Source organism: Strix uralensis, chromosome 1 (genome assembly GCF_047716275.1).
Source record: "Strix uralensis isolate ZFMK-TIS-50842 chromosome 1, bStrUra1, whole genome shotgun sequence".
NCBI lineage: Eukaryota > Metazoa > Chordata > Aves > Strigiformes > Strigidae > Strix > Strix uralensis.
The window spans coordinates 121,861,420-121,887,285 of NC_133972.1; positions in this window are offsets into that span (position 1 = coordinate 121,861,420).

Genomic DNA, 25,866 nt, shown 5'->3' on the forward strand with positions numbered 1-25,866 from the left:
GGAGCATCTCTCCTCTTTCATGAGGAAAGGTTGACAACTGGGACTCCTTGGCCTAGAGAAGAGAAGGCTCAGGGGGATCTCATCAATGCATACAAATACCTGGAGGGAGGGTGCAGAGATGACAGAGCCAGGCTCTTTTCAGTGGTGCCCAGTGACAGGACTAGAAACAACAAGCACAAATTAAAACACAGGAGGTTCCCTCTGAAGATCAGGAAACATTTTTTTACCGTGAGGGTGACTGAGCACTGGCACAGGTTCCCCAGGGAGGTTGTGGAGTTGCCATTCTTGAAAAACTGGGCAACTGGCACCAGGTGGCCCTGCTTGAGCAGAGGCATTGGAAAAGTTGATCTCCAGAGGTCCCTTCCAACTTCATCTATTCTGCAGTTCTTCCATCAGAGATATTTCTAACTAACTAAAATATTTTTTCCAGCTGCTGTGGTTTTATGCACATGTAACTGGCAGTTAAAATGTATTTCTTCATTGAAGTTTGTCTGTGGACAGGGTGTGATTTGGTGAAAGAAGACCAAGGTGTAAAAAAAAAAATCCTTCCAATAAATTATATTGAAGTGGGAAATCAGTTTGTGAGTATGTGTCTTGGAAACTACAGCAGTCAATGGATGGTACATATTTCATTAAGAAACAAAGCAAGAGTTATTATAAACAATTACAGTAACAAGAAGACTTTGATTTGTCCATTTAAAAAAGATCAAATTACTAAACAAAAATAAAACAGGACTCTTCTAATGTCTATTAGCCCTTTGCACATCTCCAAGAATGTGAGATTTTGCTGCCCTTTGATAGTGACTCATTACAATATGCTGCAAAGTTCTGCTGCAAGAATATGCTGCTATAACGTGACCTTCTTCCTGTTAAATAATGCCAAGACTGAAGTAATGTGCTTGTTCAAACTTCTAAATTAATCAAATACAAGCGCATTTTCCTAATTCTGATATTATCTTACAAGAGAGTGAGCTCATGTAACCAAGAACTTTACCACAATAGTGTTCTGTGGTATATTGTAATACAGCCTCATTATTAGAGGATCAAGAGTAGAAACTTGCATAGCAAATTCTGACATTTAAAAAAACTTTCCAAATTAAATATCTTAAATGTTCTGGAAAACAAATTCAACTGTTTTTTACAAGATGATAGCTGACCCCCACTGAATTTTTCTAAGATTTTTGTCAATTTTATTCTTAAATATCAACAAATGGCACCAGCTCTGTGAACGCTTTAAGCCTGAAAGCCCTTTTTTTCTGACACAATTTATCTGGACTCTGTGCACATGCTTTGATTTATGCCATCTGAAATGAAATCTGAATCAGGACTAGTCTAACCAACAACCTAGTGCCTACAAATATGTTTTTTTCCAATCCAGTGAGTTAGCAACCCAAATGCACAGGGAAACAAATCCAAAACAAAACAAAACAAAACAAAACACAACTTGTTTGTTTGTTAAAAAAAGAGATCAAACTATGAAAAATGTAATCTTTTAAATTTCCTCAGTTATGTGGGATCCTGGCCACTAGAAAATATCTAAACTTACTCAAAATTCTTCGCTCTTTAGAACTATTGAAAGACAAAACTCATAACACTGATTTTTTTCACCTTGCTTCCTAACCCATGGTTTCCCTTCCACTGAGCAGTACTATTTTAAGGGCAAGGCTGTCTTCAGTAAGCCAGATTCTAAACCATCATCTCTGGTTAACAGCAATTTACCCCACCAGTATATCCATAGATTTAAATAGAAACTTGCATGAAGTAGGTCATTATTGCTTTCATGTAGGAATATCAAAATACAGTTCACTAACATTTTCTCAAGATTACTTTCAAGTAAGATTTTAAAATGAGCCCAACTAAGCATTGCCATTCTGTGACTAAACTCCGTTTGGTAATAACACTCCTGAAATTGGTTTGTTGAACACAATGCCTTACAGAAACAGAAAATCTTTTTTAAACTACATACACACGTATTAACTCACACATTCACCAGCACAACGCTATTTCATCTTTCTTCAGATAGCAGAGTATAAGTTTTCACATTTTGTTCCTCTGGCATCTTCTTAAACAAGCCAGCTCAGTAAGTGGTGCCTATAACCCAAGTGAGGTGTTACGGCTCTGAGTGCTGAAATGAGTGGGTTTGGGTAGGGAGGAGAAGGGTTGTTACAGTTGGTCTGTTTTGTTTGGGTTTGCCTCCTGCTGAGTTCAGTCAGCACAATATTGGTTCTGTATGCTTAAGAGCAGCATGTCGGAGTACGAGAGGAATAAAATAATAAGCCTTTTGAAGTACTGGAGAATATTTCTAGCCTGCAGCAGAGGCCAGTGTCAGGCAGAGGATTTCAATGTAGTTTTGCACTTTTCAGTCCCTTGCCACATTTCCTCCTTCAGCTGGAAAATTCACTGCAGATTCAGTACATTTCTCTTCACCTAAGATGTTGTCCAGGAGTAGGACAGGACTCTACTCCATCCAGCTTTTGTCCATCACCACCTCTCTCCTCCGAGCACTTGCTCTAATCTAGGGGCAAAAGTATACATTGCTGGATACATACCAAAACATAATGAGCTTAAAACACACATTTGTCATTTATTCCATTCAGTTTTCTTTATATTTGCTTCAACGCAAAGCGTGTTCAGCAGCTACTATACATATATTAAAGAGCATATCATTGCAATGACACTAGGCCAAGGCTGAGTGTTACCAAACCATGGCTCTAGCAAATATGTACAATATCTCCTTCATATTTGTGCTTAAATTAAAAGATAGTAACGTAAGTAAGAGGTGAAAAAGTATCCCAGTTATCTGACATTTAAAACCCTGTGCATGCATTGCATGAAAGCCATTCTGCTGCCCATTTAGAGATAACTTCTTAGAGGTAATTATTCCACAGTCTTTGCCACATTATTCCTCCCTTAGGGCACTTCAAAACACAAGTGTTGATGTTCTTGATGCCAACCTTAGGGCTTCAGGAGATGTTGTCTTTACAGAAATGTGCTGTGGTCTGTGTGCTGGAGTGTGTGAGTGGAAAGCCCATTAGTTCCTAGGAGAAAATTTCATGGTGTTACTGGCATCAATGAACAGAAAAGCAAGATCCTTTTTGGTTGTCTTTTTTTCAGTCTCTATCAATGATATGTGGGAACTAATGCAAAATGATCAACCAGTACTACCTTTGAGAGAGCACTGACAAGTTATTGATTTGCTTCTAATTCCAATCTGCTTGTAGTTCTCCTAAAAAAAGGAATGCATGAGAGGGTAAATTGAATAAGAATAGCCAGAGGCAGATTCTCCTTAGCAGGGAAAAGAGCAAAAGATGAGAAGCTTGAAAGTCCCAGAAGCCAGAGAAGAGAGGGGTGTCAGGTGGAGATACAGAGAGAAGGACAGGTGGTGCCGGGACCTGCACAGCAATGAGAAACATGGATGGAGAGAGGTCAGCACAGGCAGTCGGCCAGGTTGGGCAGAGGGAAGAATCCAAACCTGAAGAAAGGACAAATTGGAGCAATTACTACTTGATCAAATCACAACCCTGGGAAAGCCTAGAGCAAAGTATTGCACCTAAATTCAGCTGGTGAAGGGGATGGAGCAATATGCTAGCTAGTCAGAGAAGATGGCACAGATGACATAGAAGGGAGAAGAACAGATGACCAGAAAAAGGCTGTTTTCCTGTACAAGAGATATAGAAGAGCTGTAGATGTGGATCATAATGGACATTTGGAAATAATGCAGCAGTAGGTTAAATCTGCCAGACACATTATAGAAGCATTAACCAAAGGGCACTTGCACAAGTTTGTTGATTTGTGAGTAGTCAGGCTTGTTTCACCCTTAGCTGGTAAAATGGATATTTTGAACTTGCAGTCTGAATAACTGACTAAGCATTTCCAGATTTGGTCATTAAAGCAGATCATGCTTCTTAGCTTCTCGAATGCTATTACATTAAGTGGATTACTAGGGAAATAAATATGGAAGCATTTTTGCAGACACAAATATCTCTAAAACATGAAGATAGGTTTTTGAAAAGTTTGCAGCTTGCCTTAATTCAAACGCTGTGTGATGTCATTGACATTGCACATTGTAGATGGTACAAAAATAATACTAATATGAATGTAATGTCAATATTATCCTCATCAAGGCAAATCGTCAAAGGCACTAAGCTTCTGTGTATGCTAATCCAGATGTTATTCAGTTTCTAGCTAAAGCAGCTGATGTTTCATCTACGTTTGTGATAGCCTGTCTTTATAGTGCCAGAAGAGTTTTTGATTACTGTATGTTTGGTGTGTAACACTCATTAAATAAATACACTTTGTAATTAGTTAGTACACCTGCTGTCAATATGCACTATATCTGCGTGGCCTTTTCATAAGATTTCCTGGGTTGTATGTGCCTCAGCAACAAAAACCCTTGATCATTTTAGCTATAAGGACAAATGAGCAGTTTGTTACAGGAAAAATACATTCATGAACTCTATAGACAACCTTGGTCATCATGCAACTTCTCCAACAAAGCACTAATAAACCCCAGCTGAGCAGAGACTATATAAGTAAAGAGAGTAGCTGCACTACTCAGCAGCAACAGTAGATCTGTAACTACTGATACAACCCAGTTACTATCTAGTTATAATTCCTGAAGCAAGAGGTAAGAAGCTCTCCAGAAAAAAACTTAAGTATGTTATTGACAGATAAATTCTAGCAGAAAGTTTGTCTGAAACAAATAAGGAGGAAGATAGAAATATTTTTTAATGATTGTTTTCCTGCTACCTTAAATATACCATCCTTGTTTATAAGTTTCATTTCCAGAGGAAGAAGTGTATGTTATTTCAAACTTATCTAGTGAGCTAGACAGACAGCAGGGGAATAAAATTGTAATAAATAAACTCACTCAGAAATTCATAATTGAAGCTTTTCAAAAGCATGACTAAAAGCAAGTTATAGCATTTTCTCTAACTGGGAACTGATGGAAGCTTATGAAACAAATAAGCTAAATTGGGGAAAGTCCATGAGATTTGCTGCAGGCTTCATTTCTCCATTCATTGTGCTGTCACGGAAAGTGCTAAAGCTTCCTTCAACACAATGAGTAAGCAGAAGAAGAATGAAGGATTCAGGATTAATAATCAGATAGCTTATTCTATTTTTGTGACTCAAGAGCATCTTTATATCTAAAAGGGGGTTGTTCCATTGTTTAGCGTGGCCTGAAATACTGGTGAGAGTGCTTTTATTGTGTAAATTTCCATATGTTGTTTAGTCTGCCCTTTTCAGGAATTCATTTGCTGTTTACATTCATTTATGTTTCAATCACTCATTCATACACTATAGAGTGTTATCTTTCCCTCCCCACCCTCAAAGGACTGCCTTGTATAACTAATGCAATCAATACTTCAGTCTGAGGGGATAAACTCTATCTCAGACTTCCTATTGTTTTGTGGTTGATTTGATTTTATCTCAAACTACAGCCATATCAAGCAATGTTTTGTCGTCTGTTTGACAGATCTATTGATGGGATTTTTCTTCCTTCTTCATTGTTTGGACTGGGCTTATGCTAGACCACTATTTATTTTCATTTCCTAATTAGTGTTCAGCTGACCCAGAGTCATATTATAAATGTGACAAAAGTTATATTTAGTTTTTCCTCATCCAGGCTGTGTCTAATTCAAAGTGATAATATTGGTGCCAATCAAAGAGACCGTTGATAATATTTTAGTAATAAATATTCATAATTAACTTACTGCATAACCTGACTTCAGATGTAATTAAATTGGCTTAACTTTTAACATGTGATTCAGTCTGTTTATACTGAATACTTGCAGTCAGTTGAGTTTCTAATAAGTAAGAGACAACCAACCAAAGTGGAGCCCCACTAAAATTCTAAGCTTTTGTATTAAAAATGGGGAACACCCCAATTAGGCCTACAAAGAAGTTTTATTTCATTCTGAAGCCCATATTTACATTTGTGGTGGTTTAATCCCTGCCGGGGTCTGAGACCACGCGGCCGCTGCCCCTCCCCCACAAAGGGAGTGAAATATAAAGCCCCGGGGCTGAGATAAGGAGAGGTTTAATACAACAGTGCAACAGCAACAAAACAAACAATAACAATAAGAATAACAGTGATAACAATGAACAGAGCAAAGTATATACCGATACAGCAGTGAGAGAACCGGCTGCGCCAACCCATGCGATCACCAATTCTTCCCGTGCTCGTGCTAGGATGTGAGGTCAGCATGATATATGAATAACCCGGCTAGAGCTTCCCCCCCACTGCTGGGGAAACTTAACCCTATCCTGGCTAAACCAGGACAACATTATAAGAAAATGAATCGTTATGCTAAATTAGTGTTGGAGGATGAGGCTGCTCTTCTGAAACATCTTTAGAGAAAATAAGCTGCAGTTTCTTGTTCATAAACCTACAGAGTCATTCCCATTTGGTATGGCAGTTTTCCCTAACATGTGAAGAGAAAAAATCACAATAAATCTAATTTTATTTTAATCTTATTCAGTTCATTCTGACATGCTTGTGCCTCTTCTTGTCTACTGTCTAATAGAACAGCAGTTTATAAGTGTGCCACAATTGTGCGAATTTACAGAATTCAAGAGGAGATTCTTCAGCCACTCAAGAGAGATATCACCTATTCTCTGCACTTTCTAAAATATACCAGGCCTCTAAATACTCTAAATATTCATAACAAGAAATGTTTTGACTCAAGATTTTTAGGATAGATTTTTATTGTAAACAAGTCAGAAAGAATAAAAGTACAGTTGAGGGAGTTCTTGTTTATCTGTGTTTGATGGCATTGTGATACAGTGACAAAAGCAAGTCTTATTTGTTTGAATTCATTAATTTTCACAGTTCTTTTTTCAGCTGACATTCTCAACAGTGTGTCTTTATGTTGTTACTGTCTCTCTAATCTGCCCTGTTTTTCCTTGAAGGCAATAAGATTTTTTTGGTGATTACTGTCCATGAAAAATAAAAAGGTTTGAAATACACTTTATTATACTGGTCAGTGAAGAAGGAAAGGGATTATTTTAAATAAGGATTGACAAGATAAGAACATTCTTGATAATCAGACCTATCATGCAACTACTCTAAATCTTCTTGGTCTTTATAGCAAAATGATATATATCTTCAAAGCTGTGACTGAACTTTGCATCTGAAGGTGTAACTTACAATAAACTCTGAAACAAATATGATCACTTTCAGAAGTAAGAAAGTCCTGGCAAATATCACTTTTCAAAGCGATATTTTAAAGCTTAGCATCCTGAGATTTACTTTATATTGAAAAATGTTTTAATTTAAAATGGCCACAGTAAAAGTGTTATTGATTGTATTTCACTTTGCAAAATGTAACTAAAGTGGAACAAAAAATCTGAATTCTGTTTCACAGTAGTTTAAATAAATGTAAAGAGCCACATGAGATAATTTTACCCACTAACTCTATTGTTTGCTTACTGAAAGTGCTGTACTCCAGAGTGATCTTTCAGAATGCAAAAACTAATGTAGATCAATTTTTTGCCCCACCCAATGACAAATCTCATTTAAAATAATTAAATAGGTAAATATTTAGCAGTATTAAAATAAACAAACTCTTTACTTGGAAAAAGGTGCAGGGGGGGATAATTGTTAAACACTACTCGATCAAGGTGACAAAAACCATTCCTGTATTGCAGTCAGATTTGGTTTATTTCAGTTAAAAGTTGTGTATGTTTTTAGTGGAAAAGAAAAAGTGGGGAGGGAGAGATTGGAAAGAAAACATTTGACTTGTGAAAATTCAACACCTTCCAAAGGCATTTCAGCTTTTTTTGCAAAATATGTGTTTTACATTGGAATTATTAAAAGGGATACCATAATAAATAAATGAATAATTTTTTTTCAGGTTAAATAAGTCTGTCTAAAGGCAGACTCTAAATTCATATTTTGGTTGTAGAACCAACCAATTTTTTGTTTCTGCAATCTTACCCACAATGGATCTCATTCACCAGAAGAATGCATGACAAAAGATGAAGAACTGTTATCACTGCATATCCAAATATAGCTTTCCTGTAAAACCTGGGATTTACCTCCCTAGTTATGTGAAGCACTTTTATATGTGCTTGTTATCTAAAGGATTTTGAGGAACCATGGATGAAAAATCTACAGAAACACTGGCTTAGCACAGAGATTCAGCTGAGTGCCAGGGCAGGTTAGCTCTGCACACATCCAAGGGGTATCACAGCCCAGCACAGGAGAGCATTGACCATGGATTTTGGCTAGTTTTCCTTCGTCTCATTCCTGGCCTCCACTACTTGCAGTTAGCAACTTTTCTGGTTCCACAATGGCTCTTCCCAAGCTTCAAGAAGTACAGTGTTTTCAGCTTTGATATGTATGGACCACTAAGATAAAAGACCAGAGAAGAGTGGGGATTTATTTAAAATTCATGCAATTATAGCCAGTGATAGTAAAAATCTATGGTTAAGCATCTGGGTTACTTAGCTTGGTGGCCAAACCCCTAACTTCGTGGGATCTGCAGCTCCAAAGATAGTTCAGTTAAAAGAGTAGCAGAACAAGAATCCATCTGAATACTGACTGTTGTGCATGCAGGGCAGATCTGGACTCTGAATGTCAAGCTAGAATACACTATCTAATAGAAAAAAATCCATCATTTTCTGTCAAAATTAAGCATGCAGCAAGAAATAAGAGTAAAATTGCCTAGTGAGCTAAACAAAACTTGTTTTAAATTACAGTAATAAAAATGTCACAGGTAAGGGAGATATAATTTTTGTCCACATTTTGGAACACAATCTGTTCAATCAAAAATTAAGATGTCTGTTCTATTACTGCTATTTCCATCTTTGAATCACGCTGCCCCTCTATAAATCAGCCAGAGCAGAGAAAAAAATATAGTAACATACTTTTTTCTTTCTTTGTCAGAATCTGTTAGCTTTATGACTGTGTCAAATCCTGCCATTTAGCATCTGGGTTTTTTTATATATATTTAGTACATGTGTTTGATGCTTTTGTGTGAAAATGTTTTCATTTTGTGCTGTCTAGTATAATATCTGGAGTCATGCATCAGTTGTTGTTGTGAATAAAGATTTACTGGGGAATGCTCAAATAAGGAAAAGCTGTCATGTTGCAGTGACAAATCTAATGTGTGAAGTAATCATGTTCCTGTAAAAATAAAGATTTATGTAGATATAATATCTTTATTTACAGCAATTATATTGAAAGCTATTTCAGGGCAGCTGCTATCCGAAGAGCCTTTTCCTGTTCTCTCACTTCATGGGTATGATTGTACTTTTCTTTTAAAAGAATATTACTTTTTATTTATTTTAAATTTTGTCTCAAATACACATGAATACACACAGTCTGAGTCATATGCAGACAGAGGAAGTTCTGCCCAACTTTCTCTGCCTTATTAACAAAGAAATCCAGCTGTTTCTGATAGGCTTGAACCACCTGCGCCAAACTACCTGGAAACATAAAGGAGAGAGGGTTGACCAGTACTGAGGCTGTCTAAAGAATGAATGCCCAAAGATTCTGGTAAGGAGTTTGAAGAGTTTAGATCAGTGGGAATTGGTCTATTAACTCCTTTGGAGTCTGGATTAGGTTTATGAGAAGAATTCATTTCCACCATAAACAAGCTTGCCTGTTGCAGAAATGATCATTATTCTTTAGTGATTTACAAGAAAGAATACTGATGGATAGCAGTGTGAATATTCACCTGATAGAAAAGTTGCATGAGTTTTTTTTTTTCTTTTTAAGATGAACATCTAATTACATTTGAATAATTGGACTATATATGCTGAACTATAGGAATATTTTATTGTAGAGCTGATCAGGACCTTCCATTTTTGAATGCAGACATCTGAAGTATGCTGGTTCACAAGAGGATGCAACTACAGTAAACATTAGATGATGTTTCTAAGGAAACAACTAATTTCTTTCCTGCAAAATGTGAGAGTTAAAAAAGGCCTATCCACTGTAACCTGTTCTTTATCATCCACCAGCTCTCTCAGCCAATTTATCGACTCTTGTTTATAGAAGATTGTTTTTCCTCAAATGAAGAAGACCTCTTTTCAATCATTTGGTTCATCCTTGTTTCATACTTTTGGCATTTTTGTTCTGTTAAACTGTACATTTTAGCCTCCGGGTTGTATAAATTTTTGTGTGTTCAATAAACTAAAACAATTTAAGTTATTACTCTTGGATTACACAATTTTGAGACCACAATGTTGCTATTGTGTCTTACCCTGGGAAATAATAAGGTTTTTGTACATTCAGTGCAGCAACAGACAACTGTGTTCACAAGAGAGCTACACTTACGATAGCCACTTAGGCTTTCAAGCTGATGTTACTGCTCTACTGGGTCTGAACCTTTGAAATCAGAACATATTTAGCAGTGTCCAGATCTGATTGTGTAACATACGAAAATGAAAAAACGAAAATATACTGCACTCAGCCATGGTGTGACTGCACAAATCTCAGAAGAGAATAGATAGAAAAGAAATAAAGGAAAAAAAAAAATTAGGAGAGAAAAAAAATAATGCCTTAAATAGGCTTTATTGGCCATTAAACTTGAGGTGAGCTGTTTAGACACACAGATTCTCCTGGGTGAGTGTTATGCAGCTTCTCTGCAGCCTGTGGCTAGAGCTGCTAATAGACACCCAGCACACCTCTCAATCTAAAAGGCTTTGTGATAATCCCATGAGGATCCCTCACCTTCTGTCTCAGAAATTTTCTCCATCTCATACTGCATTTTCTTTTGATATAATATCTATTTTAAAATCAAGCAACATTGCTTGTGTTTAAGTGGATTGATCCTCTAGGTTGCATATGTGTAATAAATCACTGAGAACCTGTGGGATTATTTTAGCAACTTTGTTCAAGATAGCTGACTGAACAATATTCATAATAAATCAATAGATTAAGATGTACAGTAAATTTAGCCTTACAGCTTGATAGGGAGAGAGTGATTCTAGCAAAACTAGTTAAGTGGCTCCATAGGACTCATGGCAGATTTTCTTGAAGACTTCAGAGAGGAAGAAAGGAGGTTTAACAAACTCTCCTTGAAAAATGTGAGTGTCTGCTAAGACTCATTCCTTTCTGTTACACCTTGTTTGCTGGATACTGTTTTCTTCTCCTGCAATGGAGTCAATAATATTCATACAGACCAAATGAAGAAGGCCTTAGATATTAACAGTTCATCCAGATAAAAAGCAGTAGGAGGTGGATTTACATGATCTGCCTCTGGGCTGGGCATTTAAGACTTTCTTACAGACCTACCTACCTCCTACAACAATGCTGTGTATGAGTGATTGGTATCACTCTGTGCCCTCCTATCAGTTGTCATTACCATCATTTTCTTTTTCATTCTTCTTCCTACATGTGGCATAACACTTAAAATACAGAACATGCACTAACTCCTTAGGACACCTTCTGACTAGTGACTTCCTTGCCTGACTCATTACTGCATCTTTCTATGCTGTGATCAACTTGATCTAAATTCACTGAATTTTGATAGAAAGTGAGAACACTTGGCAATTCATCTTTATGTTTGGATTTTCCAGTTGATATTGAGGCAAATTGTAAAAACATATTAAATTGCCTATTTAGTGTTTCAGACTAGACAAGAAGGAGGTAAAATCTGTTATTCAAATGCAAATTTACTCACTTCTTTTTGCCCTTGACTAGACTTGTTGATTTCCCCCATTATGTGTATAAAGAAGTAAGTAAAAAAATACAGGATACCTAATTTTAATGAGCAGCAACCATATACATTAAAGCCAAAATGGCTTATTCATCAGCCTTTTTTTCATCATAGTTGGATGGATCTTAGTAACACCTGCAGTTTCATTTGCATTCTCATATCCATTTCTACATAAAGAGAAGGGAATGAGATTTGCCATCAAGTGTCTCACACTGGGACTGTTATGCATTTAATATTTATGGCACTTTTAACTGCATTCTAAAAATATCTGTGAATTTTTTTCCAAACAAAAGCAAAAGATTCTTTGTATGAAAAAAAAAAATAGTAGTGCTAAAAGGTCTGTTTGAGAGAGGTGGTGTAAATCAGCATAGTTTCACTAACTTCTACATTGGTTTTGAACTAAGAAGGGTTTTTTGACTGGTTTGACTAGAGAAGTCAAGTACTTTTAAAGCAGCTAACATGAGCAGCAAGGTGAATGATTCCAGGTTTAAATGTGTTTGAGTAGTCGTTCTCCACCTACTACATGTGGCCTGAGGGAAGAGGATGAAAAGCCATAAGATAGAGTACAGCAAATAAAACCAATAAAAGAAGCAGTATCTGTAGAATCATATTACATACATCTTTGGAGATCTGTAAAACCCACGAACTGCAGCTGCTGGAAAGCAACATTGAGCTGAGGCAGACAAAGATGCCCTCTACACAGAGAAGCAGAATATGTGTTGATGGACAAGTTTATATGAAAGACATTTTAGTTTTACTGCCATGGGTGTAGTGAAATTGTCCAGCCATTGTCTTTTTTGGCTTTTATGAGATAGCTGTTCTATAAAATGTGTCATATGAAATTGTCATAAAAAACATCTTAACATTTTATTAAAAGCTCCAGATCTGAGTTTGGAAGGTAATGCAGACTGTCCATTCACAAAAATTCTTCCTGATAGAACTTTTTTGGTATATACTCTTTGCCCTCTTACCACTTGTTTACCAGTTCTTGATTTTTCCCTCAGGAAAACATACAGTCAACATTTTATCCACAAATATCTTGAGAAGGAATAAAAATCTCCTTCAAGGTTTTTTAATCAACACTTAACCACATGCATTTCTGCTTGTTCTCTAGCAATCATGTTTGAAAATGCCTTACTAGGAGAACCCTTGACAGATTCAGCAGAGACTGGGAGGATAATAGGCAAAAGTACCTTTTTATCAAAGGATCTGAATGAAAGGTACATTGAGACATTCAAGTGTTTGTTTTCGCCTTCTTTTCTTTCTCTTATTATTTTTCTCTTTGTGGGCAAAGTTGTTTCTAAATTCACCATTTTTGTTCCACCATCATAGTATTGTCCCCATGGTATTAAGCAAGATTGATGTTAGCCTAAAAAATTCATTCATTAAGAATTATAAGGAGATCTGCATGGTGTCAGACTGTACCGCATCTGTCTAGCATGAGGTTGCTGTGCCATCTTCCATAGCATCTGGCACTGGCCACTCAGAAAAAGGATGGTGGATTAGATGGATCATGGATGTAATCCACTTTGACAGGATCTATGTTCCTGTGACTCAAGGAACATAATCCAATTATTCAAAGGCACGGGTGCACCATATTTAAAAAGACAGTCTCTTCTATTAAGTTTTCACCTGAAGCAATATGATAAATACAGTATGTGTTGTATTTAAAGAATGTGTTAATGAGACATGTTTGTTCAGACCTTATTTAAAAGTTTGCTTTAAACATGAATTTGTGTGTGTTTTTGCTAGGATTTTTGCTAAAAGGGGAGAGTGGAAAAAATAACTCCTGCCCTCCAGACTTATATATTACAATGTTTGATGGACCACAGTTTTAATAACAAAGCTACATTAAAGAGGAAAACATAGATATAAAAATTTTACTTCTGCATGAAACTGATATTGTTTTAAGACAGTTAGCCCTCTCCACACCTAATTCTAAAGCTGTGAAGCCAAATGTAGAAAAAACCCTTTTGTTTTATGTCCTTGTAGCTTTTTCTTTTCTATTGCCCATCCCACCAAAAAAAAAAAGTATGTATTTATTAAGGTTTCAGTCTGACCTCACTCCTCAATAACAGAGAAAAAAACTTTGAACAGTGAGTGGATTTTCTACGACCTTACAAGGCATGCAGTCCAATTACAGTCTTTTCATGTGGTCTGGAAACAGAGAGGAAGGTGTGTGGATTCCCTGATGTTTGGTGGTGCAGTGCAAACTGCATGACTGTAGTGCAAATTACAAACTCAGAACAAGCACTGAGAATCTCTCTTACCCTCCACCCTCATGAAATATCCAACTAAATTATCAAATACAGTTGGGGTTGACAAACAAGTTACTGGGAGAAGGGAGGGGGTGGTCAGGAAAAGGAAGAAGGAAGAATAACAAACAGTATGAGGGCATCCACTATATCTTAGAAAATGAGGCTAAATACTGAAACATCAACACCATGGGTCATAAGATCATCAGCTACTTTAATCCTTGCTACGTCTTTGAGCACTTTAAATTAGCTGTGTATTGGACCCTTGATTTTAGTATGACTGAGTCTTTTTTCATGTTATGTGAATGATTTGTGATTTTAGAGGCAGAGAGCGGCAGATACTTATAACTATTCCTGCATACAGCTCAGTTTAAATTTTTTCTCTCTATTCTACAGATTAAACAGCTCTCTACAAACCATTCAGCTGGTTCTTCTATGTTTTCCCATACACTGCTTGCTCTATTACTGCTTTTTCAGCATCAATTCAAATAAAGGAACACCTCTGCTACATTCAAAACCCACCTTAAAGTTCACCATTATCAGAAAGTTGGTAAACTGATAGTCAACTAACAATGTCCATAACAAGAGCTGGTTTGAGACTTTCTAAACATTTCAGCAGCAAAATATACATGATTAAATACTGTACTATCAAAAGTGATTTGCCAGCTTAAAATGGTATGTCTTCTTCACTTCTGAGGTGCCCATTTTGTGGTTATCACAAGTAATCGCAAAGAGTTATATAATAGCATTGAGAAAAGATGATAAGTAATATCTTGCAATAAGGTGTTATACAAATTGATCTAATGAATAACAGAGAAGACATGAACCAAAGCTGAATCTCATGAACCTTATTCTCTTTGAAACATTCTTTTGAACTCATCTTAAGACATTTTTACATTGCAAAGCATAATGTAAGCTGCCTACCTAGAGATCAGGAACCTAACACTGTGAGAACATAGTGGGGTATTTTCTTCACGTTTTAGAAGTGGTTGTTGTTGCTTTAATCAGACACTGATACAAATCACTCAAAAATATCCATAACATTGACTGTTCACTGCCTAAGTCTTTTGGAATAGCTCACAACTGCTACTGAGATAATGAAGCTAGCAGAAAGATCTGAGCTACAACTGACTCCAAGCATCTTTGGAGATCTTTCCTCATCCATAAAGTCACCTAAACAAAACTAGTAATGCTACCTACAGTGACACCACCTCGCTTTTACCAATAATAACATGATCATTATTATAGTTCTTGTTGCCCCATATGCCTGATTTCACTCTTGTGTACAGAACAGCAATCTATGATATAACCATATGACTCCTCAGTTTCAGGGGGGAAAAAAAAAAAAAAAAAAAGGACTTCCCAGTTTGAGGCTTCTATTAAATTCTAACCTAATCTTCCTCAAAAGCCTGGTATTTCATGAATGAACAATTTTCAAATTGGAATTCAGGCTTTGCATTGATTTGCATATCAAATTCATTTTTGTTTATAAGACTGTATTGATACCAGTTGGGCAGAAGAAAATTGTTGACTTTGCAACACAGATGGAAAAAATTGATTTATGTGAGACAAATCAAATGTTGAGCAATTAATTAGATCCCATCCTTTCTCCTGTCTCCTTTTGCAATTATCAGCTTTACCTGAACAAGTTGATACCTTCTGGATGCTAATTTTCTAAGAGCCTTGACTTGAAAAGTGATAACCCTACTTCATCCTAAATGCTTCAGTCCCTATTCCTTTGGTTTTACACCTGTGTATCTAATTAGAGAACTTATCTTCTAACAGCCTTCAGCCTCATGTTCATCTTTCCCTTACTACACGAGTCAATTCTTTCTTGATTTAATTTTAAAATAATCTTTCTTCATTTAATCATTTTGTACTAATAATTCTTCAGATAAAACATATGACATAGGAGACACATGAATAATTGTGAAAACTTTGACCATGGATTATATGTTCTTTAGCCTTCCCATAATCCATTCTTTACTACTACTAATAAATTCTTTTGGATTCCATGATAATATTGATGACTTAAATTTAATGGTGATTGATAAGGGTAATGCAGGTGTAACAGGAGACATGCTAGACAAAAATGAAGTCTCCTATGTATCTGGTATGTTCATCTCCCCAAGTTTCCATTTAAAATGTTGCCTGTGGAATTCCTTCCCATTAGATTCTTGTAGGGAAGAACACATGCCAACTAGCTGTTACACATATTTAACCACCAGAGGCAATAGTGCCTGTTTAATATATTGCAGCCTTATGTATAGTATTAAAGGGTATTGTAATCTAAAAACCTATATACAAATACAGATTTCTTGTTTTAGCATGCTGGGAAAGTCTCTAAGGGAATCCAGTCAAGAATAACCTTTGTTTTGTTTTAAAACCTCATTCAGTTTGCAAATCTAACTGCTAGAGGTGTTCAAGGAGACCAGTCCATTATAATTCAATATTCTTTTCTTGTCATTATCCAAGATTGCTGCTTTGTTCTTCAGTCAATATATCTTATTCTTATTGAAAAGCATTGAATCTTCAAAGCAAATCTAACATTGTGTTTATAACCCAGGTCTAAAATCTTAAGGTTGCTGCATAAAACAATGAAACTGTTCCTAATGTAGTTTCCCGTTCTCTTTGGCCATGATAAATAATTACATCATGATAATAAGGCTCTTTTTAACCTTTTTTTGGAAAAGTTGTTTTCGATGCAATATGTTTACACAAACTGAAGAGTTCAAAACTGGAGTTTGATTCCCCACCCAGGTTTCTCAAAGCTCTGCAAGCAATAACTTTTTCAAGAGGCAACTTTTGCTACACAGACATATCACTGCTGTATCTCAGGTGTGTAAGAAAACAGGCTGGTAGGAAGTTCATTCAACAGGGAACTCATCATTATTGGGGCAAAGGAAGTAAATATACATGCACATGTTGGCCTTCTGGACATGAGCTGTCCCTTTCTTGTACAATGTGTGTGCCTCGTAACAAATCCTCCTGTTCAGAGTTCTTATTCAGTCAATAACAACTCTCTCTTAGAGAGCTCTGAGATAAACACCCATGGAGGAAGAAAGCAAATGGTTGGGAAAGAGAATTAAAATAGTAATTGTTACAGATTTGCACTACCTGGTGCTAATAGATGATGGTGTCACTTTGATAAGAAGGCAAACTACAAAGACGTTTTCCTGGGTGTGAGTATAATTATAAGAATGAAAATGTAAAGCAGTGAGACAGTTCCCAATAACTGGAGGATGGATCACCATGACTTATGGGTCACACTTTTGATTATCTATGCCTTTTCACTCCCCCTTTCCTCTCCCTTTCTAAAGAGCTGAGGAAACAGGGCTGTAAGAGAAAAGGAAAGAAATAAATAAGTTAAGGCAGTGTGACTAAATGAACTTGGCAGTAGTCCAGAGGAGCTGATATCAGACTGGGGAGACCAGAGGTTCTTATGACTGCAGGCTCTGTGACTGCTAAGGTGGGTCATCTATCAGCTGAACAAGACAGTTTTAATGGATGGCTTATAATGAGTTCACTGCCAAAATTTTGTGGGTGGGACAAGGAAGTGCTTGAGGCGCTAATGCTCTGTTATGTCTCTGTTGGACTCAGCTTGAGCAGCAGAGGGCTGGGGGCAGTCGCCAGCCAGGCATGCCCTTCCCCGAGGCCAGGGTCGGACACGCTCACTTAATTGTCAACAGATGAACATGGTGAGCAGGAGTCTCATAAATTCTCGTCTTTGGTGCAGTTCCATTATTAATGTCAGCGGTAAACATCCATTCAGAGAAAAGATTAGTCTGCCATAAAGCTCTTTAGAAACCTGCTCCTATGTGCATGGCTGTCATCTGACTGATTGTGACAAGTAAGTCCTGGCTGGGCTTTCTAAATACACCAAAGAAGCATCCGTAACAAGCACCACAAGGACAAGGTGTTTCTGTCACAGAAATTTTTCAGCTCTCACAAGCTCAGACTTACTTAAGCACATTGACTTTGCAGTCTTACATCCAAATAGAGGCTTTTTGCACTTAATATAGCTTTATGTAGTGCCTTCTGTGCTTTCTAAAATATAGCAGCTGAATACATTCATGTTTTAATGAGGATATTACTTACACTATATTAACCCTTTTTTCCTCTTTGAAACATAAATATTGTTGCAGCAATGGTACCTTACTAACACTTTTATAGTAATATCTACAAAAGTTATTGTGTTGAGCAGCTATTATCCTATGATGGCCTAACTTTTGCGTCAGTAACAATTTTTATTGATATCAAGCACAAAAAGCTGCCTAAAATGCAACACACTTTCCCCCTGTTTACAATAACTGTGAACCTACTTATTCTTTTATTAGTTTTTAGAGTTTATCTCACACCAAATCTGTTACAATTATTTTTATAGCTTAGCTGCAGCCTTCAGAAGATAGGGAGCTAACCGATTTATTATCTTTTTCTCCCCACTGCAAAAGAAGGGCCATTTTACTCCTTAAACTGTTTTCCAAAAACCTTATTTGCAGCAGCAACCAGTTATTCTTATGCTATATAATTTCCATAGCAACGGCACTTACCATGAAAAACAAAGCCCTAATTGACTGAACCATGTACAATAGTCTACAAATGTTAGAAGAAAGGAAGTAACCTGTTGCAAGTAATTTTCTAAACCTATAAATCATCCCCACAACTTTTAATCATTGTGGGAAAGTGCATGACACATTGAAAGCTTTGCTGTTTTAAGCAGGAAACACAGGCAATGAGACAGTATGGCTTTTCACCCACTTTCATTTACAATATATTTCATTTTCAAAATGGCTTGTGCAACAATGTATCTACTTATATAATCACCTTTTATAAAACTGTTTGTGTGTAGAAACTAAGATTATTTCTTGCCAATTTCTAACTTTGAAAGGAAGCAGTATTAATATTAATTCCTCAGATCAAAACTTCAGTCAGTTTCTGAAGGCACTCATGTAATTCACATTACATCTATATCAATTCAAGCAGAAAAAAACGGACTTCCTACATCCCCAGACCTTCCTCTTTCACATTGGGGATCCCAACTTTCAATTCCCTAAGTATAGAGTAAAGTTAATATGTCAGCAGGACCACCACAGTGCATGTTTTGTCCAGATAGAAAATTAGTTAACTAATTGCATAGTAACTTCATTCATTTCTGGGAATATCAGCAGTAAAGCATTCATTTCCACTTTCTCAGTAACTTTCATGGCAGTTTTTCTTGCCTGAAGGTTCAGAGACTGTTTTTGCTCTCTATAAATGAGCAGGCTGTGCATTAGGGACTAAGGATTTAGCAGGAAGAATGTTGTTAATGTGGCCAGCTGAAAGTACAGTGCAACTGAAAATGTGATGTTGTATTATATCTTGAGTATTAAGTTGTCATTGTTTCCACTGCTCCAAACTGATGATTTGTTTCTACAACTTGATGTTTCTGTGCCTTGCTTGGGTTTCCTAATGCACAGTCATTACTCCATGCTGGGTTTTTTTGCTTCACAACAGTCTCTCTTATTTCCTTTCTTTGTTTTTCCCCTATGCCTGATACCAGCCACTAACTTGCTTCCAGCTTCAATCTCTGAGGGAACAGACCAGCTGCTCCCTTCTCCATCAATCCTCTGAGCTCTTCAATCCAGTGCCAGCAGATATAGGAAGAGTCATGATGACCTCCTTCAGATGTCATGAGCTGCTCCTCTGGCCCCTTGGTTGTAGGAACAGACTGTTCCTGAGCCATTCACAGCATTACAGGAGATACACAGGGGTAGGGAACTTCTCACTCTCAGTACACATCCACACAGGGCAAGAGACATCTCCCCTAAGCAAATGTGATGCCAAAGGCAACAGAAAATACTATATAAAGGGACAATATTCATTCACTCTTCAGACTAGAGTCACATTCAATTTCATAGTGAAATACAAGCAAACCAAGTTTTTCCTCTTAATGACCTCCAATGGAATCAAGCACCTGAGAATAACTTGGTAAAGAGAGTAGAAGAGCCCCTTTTCCAAGCAGTCCAAAAGACTATCATAAGATCTGTGCAATGTACTTCCCACACACTGAGGCTGGAATACAGAGACCCGAGGTTTGTCACCCAAGAACATTTTACACAGCGTCTCATGGTAATCAGTATAAAGAAACTAAAACTGCTTGAATGAAAAGCAAACAGAACAAAATTAAAATAAGTCACTGCTGGTGGGTTTTAAGAATGAACACAAGCCTTGGCTGTGACAGTTCAGATTTTAAAACTAATTTTAAACCTCACAGGCTCCCCTCTTTCATTCATGTTGAGTGAGTTACACTATCTTGATTCATTTTCCACCTGTTACTATCCTGCCTCTAGGGTAGGTTTTGTTCCTTAAACGATCTTTTCTGTAAAAAAAGTCAACCAAATACCCATGAAAAGTATATCTTAAAATACACAGAGACCCTCCATAACAGCCATTCACATCAGCACTATTTTCTTTGTCTTTGTCTAAACCGACTGCCACAACACTATTATTTTATGAAGGGGGACGTCTGGCTTGCACATGTCCAGTCAATGCCTATATCAATAGCTAAATGTTTTCTCCAAACTCTGACATTTGGATTTCAAATGCCAAGACATTCAAAATTCAGTATTCATGTTCCTGAACTTCTGTTAGGTAACCCTTTGCCTGCTGATACATCTACCAACCTTGTAGGACTACCAGAGTACTCTATTCTCTCCCTGTATTTTTAGAAATTACTTGGATGTTCCAGTGCATCTGGAAAAGTCAGCCTGGCTTCACTAAAGGTGTCTCATTCCCTTGCTCTATGTGTTGCTCTATGTGCTGCAAGACCCCAGGTAACTCCTTTTTCATGGTTGTATACCTGCTTGTGCTCAGATGGGGTTCTTGACCACGAGGGTGTGATAAAGAGTGCAGAGATTGTCATCTTAGAGTGACATTCCCCATCTCTGACAAGTTTGTGGAGGAACAAGGTGTGGTTAGGTTTAGGCACAGAGCAAAGAGTCTGTGGACTGGCAGGGAAGAGAAGAACAAAGGGTGCAATATGGAAATGTACAGCTTCTGCCTGCCCAGCCCCTGCACCTCACCAAGAAAGCAGCAGGAGAGACACAGAAGGATACCTATGCCAAGACCTTCCATGAAGGGCTATGCTGGTCATGGTCAGAGAGAGTTTTCAGCATGAGAAAAAGCTGAAAATTAGAAAGACATTAGGCAGAGAGGAGAAGCATGAAACAACACACAGACAAAGCAGCTTAAGTAATATTTGCTACATAATGTGACAGTTCTCAGACTTCTCCACCTATGAAGAACAGTAATATGCCAAAGAAAAGAAAGAGGATTCACATTAAAATACTTTCAACATTGCTTTTTTTACCAAAATCTTCTCTTCCCCTTACCTACTGCCCATTAAATGAGTTTCCCTAAAAACCTAAGAGAAAAAGAACAAAGAGATAACTGTGGACAAGCAAGTGGGCAGAACTATTATTGATATTTCATAAGGCCAAACGGAGACTCAAGGGTAAAGATCCCTTGCTTACTGGTTTTCCGGGAAAGAATTAAAAACCCAACAGTCTGAGCCAGAACAAGCTTTCTATCATTTTGTTCTGCTTTGAGCAATGACACCTCACTGGCTCCAAGAAATTCTACAAGTTTAATCTCAGGAAAATTGGAATCAATACTTCTTCCAATGTATGTGTCTACACACAACGTATATTCTACATGTATGTCTAGTGTACCCACAGGTGACAACACAGTGCTGGTAACTGAACAGTTATAAAATCCAACTTAAGGGTTTGCAACCTAAATAGACAAGACAAAGGATGAAGAGGATGAGATTTCCCTTGGGAAATTCCCAGAGCTGAAAGTCGATGGAGGCTAGGAGCCCATTAGGAAGAAGTATTTTATATGATTGACCTCTTCTTACCCTTCTGTAAGTGTTCATTGAGCATTAAAGGCAGGATGGGGACTAGATGGACCTTTGGTTTGATCTAGTACAGCGGTTCTCTTCTAGTGACATAATTCCATGTTCCATCTCTGTCTCTAAGAATGTTTCTGGCTCTTTACTGCTAAGTGGTAAAAACCCAGTAAATTAGAAAATGCTGAGTCAGCCCACCCTCTCTTTTTGCTTCAGTTCTAGAAAACATATTTAGAAATTTTGGCCTTAACTGTTCATATTGGTAGACTGTTGGTTCAAATTCAGGTTGCCAGTGCATAAAAAGGTGAGATCTAGCAGAATGGTTTAGTGGCCTGCTGACACATCAGAAGCAGCACACATTATGCACCTTACCACATGCTTCTTGCTGCTTTCCAAAGTTCAGCACACCCTTCAGTGTAATACCAAAAGTCAGATTTAATAAATGACCTGAGGGTCAATAATACCTGAGGCCTTAGTAGTAGCCAGAGAGCCAGGTTCACTGACATCAGTGTGGGCTTGCTGAAAGGCAGGTCTACTACCTATAAGTCACTGATTTCTCGCCTTGTAATTCACCTTTTTCCACATTGCTGTGTGATTTAGTTGTTTCTGCTGTTAGTTGCTGCTGGAATTCCTTATCACAAGCTACAGATTTCAAGCAACAAGTGAGCTGAGAAGTGATAATGAGATAACAGTGTTCATTGTCCTTGTCCATCTCTGCTCCCTTTGATGTCAAGGAATGTTTTAACACAGATAACAGTGGAGAAATTTGGTTCACTGGAGATGCCACTTCTGCTCTGAACAAGACCCTCCTTTTCTTTCCTCACCCCAGTCTACATTCCTCCCTTGCTGGACTAACATAAAATCAAAATCCTTGTTCCCATCAGTAGCACCCCCATAGCTGTCCTGTCTCCAAGCTACCGGCAGCTCCTGCTTCATATTGCTGTTTCTTTCTGTGCTCTCAGTGAAGTGGGAGTCAATTCTGCACGGCAGAGGATGCTTGGATCAGAGAAGTAACCTTTTACCAAGCAAGTCAATAAAATTCCCAGATTTTCTTTCCAACCAAAGACTCAGACTCTCCAAGTGAGTGATCAGCTGCTTCGTGGTGCTCCACTCAAGAATACATAACATTTTTAACACATATCAAATTTCTGACATTATGAGGTCTGCAGTTAGTTCTCCATATAGCATCCTGCTTTCATTACCTAAGTTTTCTGTATTTGTGCTTCCAACTACACTTTTCTGATTTGATGTCTTAAAAAACAACACTGCTTCAGAACAATAATAAATAGCCTCAGGTCACCACTTTCACCCTAACAGAAACAACTCTGCAAACCTCAAGAGAACATATGTAACTGAGAATTATTCTTTTTTAAACAAAGATCTCTCATTCCTTTTTTAAATTTGTAACCAAAGGAACTTACTGAGGATAAACTGAGTTGTAAGGCATGGTCTGGGGGATGAAGTACTGGAGGTAGGCTGTGCACCTATTTACTCAGTGCTGGATAAGGGCAATATTAAATAGGATTAATGAGCTTCAGTGAGTCAAATGACCTTTCCTCATTTGCTACAAACAGCCTTGTTCCTATGATTCAGTTGGTTGCTCAGTAAAGGTTGTGCAGCTCATTTGCTGCATTTTTTACACCAGAAATTAATAAATGAGGCCACAGTGTTCTGCGTCTATTCAGTGACCCACTGGTAAGCAGTTTTAGCTACCTGCCTACTATTTGAATGAAGGCTTGCGCTGATGAAGCCTTTCAGTAACATCGTAAGGAGCAATACATAAAGCCACTCAAGAGTGTCAATCACGCCTTCAAACAGCTTGTTCCACAGATAGTTGTGTGTCCCCCAGCACCTCCGTCTTCTCAAAAAAAATGCTGTATAACAACACTGGTAAAGTATACAGGAACTGGCTTTCACAGAGATTTTTTTTTTTTTGGTACAAAACGTGCCTGCAAACAGGGAGAAAAGGGACTTATTAAACTCTGGGTATATGAATTCAGTAAAACTGATCTGAGCAATCTCAAAAAAAAATAGGAAGGAGAAAGGATTTCAAACAAGTTGCTGCCCTGTCCTCACTGTGTTTCTCAGGACAGAGAAAATGTCCAAATTGTCATCTGATACTGTCTTTCAAAATACACAGATCAGTATTCTCCATTACATGTAAATGTCACTTTTCTCTGTCTTGAAGTGAAGAAGACGACGACTCCGGTAATATCTTTTTGGAAGCATGTCCCTTTTAGCCAGTTCTGCCCAGACATCTGACCAACCTCAAGGTGCACTTCTTAAGACCTTGGCATCCTGATTATTGAATGTATGCTGCTACTGTCACCTGGCCTATAAGAACAGGTGTCCCTTCCAAGGAGAGAAATGTATGTGGGGGATAGGGACAAGTGCCCACACAGGTCTCATCCCTGCAGAAAACTGGAGTCCAGCAGTTCTGATCTTCCCTGGTTAGATGCAGCTATTTTTAGAGGACTGTGATGAAGAGAAGGGATTTGACCACGTCTGAGGAGGTTTGACAAGCTGTAATTGCTTTCTAATCTCTTAACAATACATGCTTGAAATCATGCATATGTTTAAGTGATTCACTGAATTGGGGCTACAGTTGAAAATCAAGCAAATGACTTGGAAGTATATCTCCATAGATGAGGATATTAGCTACATAATGCTAGAATAGTCAGGCAGCGATGCCTCAAGTTCTAATGCACTTCTATATCTTCTGTTTCTTATTGTTTCCCATCTAAGTTTTAGAACACATTTTCAGGTCTTTTTCCCTAAATAGCTTCTCCTGTAAGTGATACCAGAAATTCCTACCATGACATGCATATGCTACAGTAATACATATCTTTTGTTTCCCTTTCTCTTGGTTAGCAGCATGGGCTTTTATTTTCAGTAATGCTGTTCTCTCTTTCAGATGATGATAATATAAATGGATATATGCCCTGAAAGGATAAATAAGGGTACTGACACATAGCAGCTGATTGACAGGAACTGTTTAAGTGCTGTCATATGGTTGGCATGTCACCTAGTGATCAAATTCTTCTCCTGCCAGTAAAAATTACATTGATGCCTCATGCGGATTTTAGCCTCTCCATACAGCCATTGCTCCATTCACAGAATTTACTATGCATCTCATATGTTTAAAAAGATTGGATGAGGAAATCTCCTATGCTTACTCAACTTCTGGTCCATATTTGTGTCAGCTCTGCCTGCAGAATAACACACACCTCTACTGGTCCACAGGTATGTTCAGCATTTTATATAGAAACACACTGAGAGTGCAGTCAGCTGGACACATTATAGCAATATATGGGCCCTTTCAAATTTTTTATTGGTACAAGATACCCAGCAGTTACCCTTTCAGAGGCACATTTTGTCATTTAAGGGCATGACTAAATACAGAATCCTGACATTAGTCTGCTGAAGGTAAAGAAACTTGCTTACAATATCATCATAGCTCAACCTGATCAAGGATTTCATCTGCGATTTCATCTCTCTGTTAAGACAGCTCTGAAGAGCTAAGGTTAATACAAACTGCAATTATGATTATTTTTAACTGAAGGCTTCTTTCTTGAACAAAAACACTGCCTTTCTTTTTAAGGATACTAAGTAGTCTGAGATATTTCTCCTAAAATAATCCACACTCAAATCATTACTATAAAGAAGGCTGAATTTAAATTGGCTTCTTGATCATGACAATACAAGTATTTAAATACCAAATACATGTACCATCAGTCCAGGTCATCCTGGCTATCACTTTCTTCATTTAATATTGCCACATTGTGCACTAGAGGATTTTTTGTGAGTTGAACAAGTTGGGGCCATCCACACAAGTTGTGCAAAGCTGCAGGTAAGTGCAGAAGAAAGGTGCCACCAACAAGGACCAAGGAGCATTTCAGCCCCAAGGAGAGCATGCACACCAACTGGGACTTGGTATGCCAGAACTGGGGAGGTGTACCCTCCCTTCCTCTCCATGCTCACATTATTTTGAGAGGCATATCAGAGCTTAACAGCCACCATGGGAGGGAGGGAGGGAGGGAAGGAGAGAAGGAGG